Below are 6,003 nucleotides of genomic sequence, written 5' to 3' on the forward strand. Positions count from 1 at the left end.
TTCCTTCATGAGAGAGTATGTTTTTTTATTTTATTTATAGGTGATATTCTTCACATGAAAACTTTGTTTCAACTTGATGATTTTTTTTATTTTTTTTTTTTAGTGGAGAAGAGTCAAATAAGAGGATTTTAGCTTTGCACTGACATTTCAAAAATGCCAAGAACATCAGCATTTGTTTAGATCAAAGATGTCGCTATTCATCAGCGTGATATTTTAGAATTGGGATTTTCCTGAGCAGAAGCATTCAATAAAAACTTGATTATCCTCACAGTTGAATATCACCTTTTCAAATATCTTTCTTAATCCCTAGTTGAAAATAGTATGGCCACCACTGGCTATGTGTCTCAGGAGTCCCCAGAACGGCCTGGGTTGGGGGCAACCAGCCACAGTCCCATTCCTGGGCACTTACAGAGTGGAGCTGCAGTAGCACCCAGTTCCACCACAGCTGGGGACAATGTAATACCCTCTCAAGTGCTCACCTCTCTCATCTGATGGGAAAAGGTCCAATCTGCCAAGACCAACAAGAAGCTCACTTTGAGCAGGCAGAGGAAAAGATGTGCAACATCCTCTGCATTTTAGGACTGTAAACAGAACAGACAGCGCAGCCCTGCAGTGGGACTATACAGATGAGTACCTGTAGTACCTATAGGTGATACTGCAATGCAAGGGCCCAGAATGACTAGGAGATGTTACTGAGGACTCAGCACTACCAACCTTGACTGCTGTTTGATACCACCACACTGCCATGTCTCCTCACTTCTCCATGCAGGCAGGCACTGCTGCCTGTAACACAGTATTAAACTGGGCAGACAGAGGAGCTGGAAATTCATCCATTTTTCTCACCCAACAACAGTTTCTTCAGGGGGTAAGTCCTCGCTGACTCATTTGCCCACCCCATTTCTCCCTCCTCCAGGTGGCGGCACTAAGGACCAAGCACATGATTTCCCCAAGGCCTGTTCACATTGTGCGGCTGAAAGCTCCTCCAGAATTGGCAGCACTGCTAAAATCTAATCAGGTGCTTGTGCTCAACAGACCCAGAAGCAATTGCAATCAAGCCAATTGCTGCATCTGATTACACATGAAAACCCTTGTGCCACTAAGTGTTTTGCAGTCCTTAATAAAATGTGCCTGTCTTGCCTCAAATTGCATCAAGCAGGGTTGGTTGGGGGTTTTTTGTTGGCCTTTTTTTTTTTTCCTTAATATTAAGAATGAACTGGAAGGAGAGAGGGAGGGACAATAGGGAGGAGTTAGAAAAAACAACCATATAAAACAAGGTAAATAAATGCATAAGATTCAATTCTTGCCTTGTATGCCTTCATCAAAACACAATGGGATCTTCAGGATGAACTTAATAGAAATCCCAGCCATCCCAGGAGGGAATATGGCCAGGTGCCCACAGGTCCTTTGCTGGCCTCGTGACAGTTGCACAGGTTGGTGGAAGGCAGTGATCAGATTTCCTAAGGGAACAGTAGATTTTGCATACAACACACAACAGGTTTTGTGGTTGATTGTTTGGCATTGCACACACAGCAACCACAGTGCACATACACACAGCTACACACAGACACCCCCATGCAAAGGCACTGCACCAGGCAAAACCCCCAGTAGTTGTATCACTCCTAGCTGACTTTCTGCTTTTTCCACATTTTCCAGCAATCTGCATAGCAAAGACAGCATGAAAAATCCTAACTCTGAATTTTCCTTGTTGGCCCGTCAGTGAAAAGTTGTGGATTTAGCAATTCTTGCATCGGGACAGCCCATATTAGGGCCCCTGAAGTTACTCTTGATTTAAATTGAGCCATCTAGAGAAAAGAAACTGCATGTCTGTGATAAGACTGGAGAAATCTCACCTGTGCTGTGCTGAGTCTAAGTGGAAACTCATTATTTCACAGATGCCGCAAGCCACAAACTTCCTCCAGCCAGTCCCACCATGTCCCCATCTTGCATGCAGCACCACTGCTGTCCCCTCCTGCTGAGGCCCGACACACTCAGTGCACCAGTCCCTTGACTGGCTGGGCAATCCTTCCACATCTGCACAGCTCAGGCTCACTGCCTGGACCAAGAACTTACAGCCATACATGGTGTCTCCTGAACTCTAAGGAGCATATCTGCCTGACATACAGAGCCTCAGCAAGAAGAGCAGCAATCTCCAGAAAGTCCCGGAGTGTGGGAAGCCCCAAAGAGGCTGTCTCAGCATATGGGAGAAACAGAGATGGAGAAAAGGGACTAATGAGCAAACAGCAGCCACATGCTTGTTTTGTAACAGAAATGTCCCAGTGTAGAATACAGTCTAGTCATGGCAGAGGAATTCATATTGCTGCAATAATGAGTGAAAGCCTGGAGATGCTAGGTGTCCTGGAGCAAGAGGCCACTCATCTCTGCTGCTATAATTTGCAGCTGTGAAATGCAAAACTCTGTAAAGGATAGATTCTCCCCTCTCACGCCGTGCTTTGGCAAAGGCAGAAAGGGAGCAAGAAATTGCAGCAGGAAACATAGCATCAGCTCAATGACTATTTCCATGCATATCCAACCTCTGCCAGTTACAGCAGAGGATTCAACTCCATTTTCTCCATTTCAGCAAGAGCACAGTTGGAACTGATGAATTAATGATTTCTAAAAGCTGAACCCATTCATTGAGGCTACTGGTCAGAAGAGTTGCAGAAGTCCCTGTCTTGTAGAGGAAGATGCAGCTGAAAGCTGGGACTTGCACATAGCAGAGCATGGCTTCTTCCAACAGTGAGAGTCCCTCGAGGAAAGCCTGAGCTCAGCAGCCAAATTCCAGAGCAGGAAATTGCACCCTAGTACAATACAAGAAATATAAAGTCATAAAATGCTTTATGATACAAAAAAGAGTACTAAGAATAGGGAATCATTAAAATCATTATTATTTTAACTTAAGGGCAAGACATCTAATAGCCAGAAGTACTACTTTCCTCTTGAAATTACCCAGCTCCAGGAACATGGGGAAATCCACATGCTCTCTCTCTTCCATGAAGTTCCACAGGTTCGTCATATCCAACATATCCTTTTGGTTTCTTTGTGAAGATCCCTGAGCTCTCTTCCAAAGATAATGAAGGAACCCTTTGATGGTTTTGGAGCTGCTGAAGACCATTCACAACCCCAAAGCAAAGCTGATGTAAGAGTTAATGTGTCTTGAGTGCTGGAAAAGGCGCTGCTTAAAACATTCAGCAGATGATGAAGCTGGGTGAGTCTGTGCATGCCTGTTCAGAGACATCAGGAATTAAGCCTGCAGTGCTCATTAATAATAATGGGAGCTAAATGTTGTATTGCATGTGTCACAATGGGAAGAGACTCCTTCTGCTTCAGCATGGGGCTGTCCTAAACAGATGATTTAATTAGTATATTACAAGTATTGATTCTGGGAATAAATATGAATTCAGCAAATACTGCTAATGAGCTTCTTAACCCAGCGGTATGTCCTCCACACAAACCAGAAGCACTTGTTAATTTAATACATGCCATATTCCAATACTGACAGGAAACCTTAAAAACACTGTTAATGGCAAGAGCAAAAATAATGGTTGCCTCCTTCAAATCTCTGTTTAAAGTTAACACTTATAACTGGCATTTCCATATTCTCATTTTAATGGATATGTTTCTCTTTTAAAAGATGTTGTTTTCATAGCAAGCAGGAGGTAGCTGTGAGGACTGGGAACAGGCTTGCTAAGAGGGGTCCAGGAGGTAGGTCTCTGATAGTCCCTGAACTAAACCCAAAGATCTACACAAAACTCAGTTATCTCTGGGTACAAGGCTTTTCCCTGGGTAGAGATGACTCTTAGCCAGCATAGGCACCTGTCCAAAATATCAAGACCAGCTCATGCCCTGCATTAAAGTCATGTGTTCAGAGTAGTCCTTCTGTACCTCCTCCTGTTCATGCTTGCAACTCCCTCTCTTTCTGTGCTGCATCTAGTTCTGCACCACATCTAAATTTCGGGGTCTAATCTCTACTGGCTGCTCACTCCTACTAGGTGCAGCAATAAGGAGATAAGCATGATTTTAACCATCTTTCACCAATCTGGCAATGCAGCAGAGTGCTCAACAGGATTCCCAGTTGGTCCACAGAATATGTGCAGTACCAAGTCCAACAGTTTGCCCTCCTCCGCTATCTATCAGCAAACCAGACCTTTCTCAGATAATCCTATATCTCTTGATTCAAATTTCTTCCTCTTGATGACCCATTGCACTACCAGATGTGGCATCTGTCTTGCCCTATATGTTGAAGTAGTTCCAAATTGGGAAGGAGGGAGAGTTTCTTCTTACAGCAGTGAAGTAACCCTATGCAGTAAATAGAAGAGGCTTTGCAATGATTCTGTCCAGTGAATTTGACTTTCACTTAATAGTTACACAAAAACATGAATAAAAACTTTTATCTGGAGTATCTGCCTTTTTGCAAAGGAGAGATTCCCAAGCTTAGACATATGGTCATTAGCCAGTGTTTTCCCATCTGCTCTTTGTATGGATATGCAGGCTTGTTGATAGTATTAGATGTGGTAGTCAAGGGAAAAATCTCTGATCATTGTGCATTAGCTCAGCTTTCCTCTGCACTGGCAGGTTTGACTTATCATTAAACATCCCAGAAATGCCAGCTCTAAAAATCATTTCAACTTTGATGTTATTTTCCACCTCTGAGAAATTGCTGTTCTCATTCTGGGATTTGATTTTTATTAGAAACTTTTTTTAAAGGCCAGAAAGCTAGAAATGCATCAACAAAATCAAATCGCTCCATCCCTAATTCAAGAACAGGGCCAAAACCCTTCCACATTTCAGCTATTTTTTGTGCACATTTTCCAGTCCATCTCATTCACCTCCTTTACTACACAAATGTATGAAAGGAAAAAAGATTTTCTAGTCAAAGTTATTAGCTATTATGTTATATGAGAACCCAAGAACAGTCAATCTGGGTCTAAACAACTGTCTATCCCAGTATCCTTGTACAGCACATAAGCAATGCCCCTTGGAGGTCAAGTGAGCATATACAATACTTCTCCCCAAGCACTCCTTTCATCCATGCACTCATTAGCATTTTCTTCCTGTTCAGTAGCACTTAAGCATAACAACTAATTACATGTATTTCATGCAGCTCAAACTCAGTGTTAATTTATGATTACTACCTGGTGCTAATCTATACTGGTGCTATGTGAGCCAAGTGCTCTTTTCCTTTTTCCTGTTTGTCTAAATGCCAGTTCACATGCACCTATACAGAGATGGTGAGCAGAAGACATTTCTCACTATTTCCAATTTCCCCTGAGAAGAGTTTTCACTGCAAATGTTCCCAACATTGTTTACTGATTAGTAGTTCTTGTTCAGTCATGTCTCCAGAGTGATCTGCTTGCTATCAACTGTATGGATCTATAGGCCAGAATCACTCCTATGAATAAATACAAAGGCACGGTCGGTTATCAGGAGCATCAACCTGCTGGAGAAGAAAGCTCACTAGGGGAAAAAAAATCTTGTTATTACTTTTAGATGCCCTTTTGGTCTTATCAAAAAGGAAACTATAGGACTAGAAAGCGAAGGGAGATAAGGGAGGGCTGGCACAGGTTGATTTGATTATTTTTTTTTTTTAAACCAGGCAATACATCCTCAAGTTCCTGTTCCCACCTGGGAAATCCCATGTGACCTTTAAGCCCTGCTAGCACAGAGTGTAGTGTCAATGCAGCAGCACCAGCTCCAGGAGGGGCACAGGAAGGCCCTCCCAGTCTGGGTTTGTTAAGGACCAGGAACACCACCAAGCCTATATTTCGGTCCCAGAGGTGCATCCAGTTCACCTCCTTACAGACAGTTCATTACAGGACTGCTTCCTCTCCTCCTTCCTAAGCACCAACTTACTTCATTGCACTCAGCTGGACTCCAGTCAGAGCAACCTACTAACTGAGAAGAAGCGAAGCATGCAGAATCTGGCCTTTGTTATTCCTACTCACAGGCTGGAACAAGCCATTATTTTTTCCTATTGATTCAGGTATTCTAATGCAAGAACTTCAG

Source organism: Columba livia, chromosome 7 (genome assembly GCF_036013475.1).
Source record: "Columba livia isolate bColLiv1 breed racing homer chromosome 7, bColLiv1.pat.W.v2, whole genome shotgun sequence".
In the NCBI taxonomy this organism is placed as follows: domain Eukaryota; kingdom Metazoa; phylum Chordata; class Aves; order Columbiformes; family Columbidae; genus Columba; species Columba livia.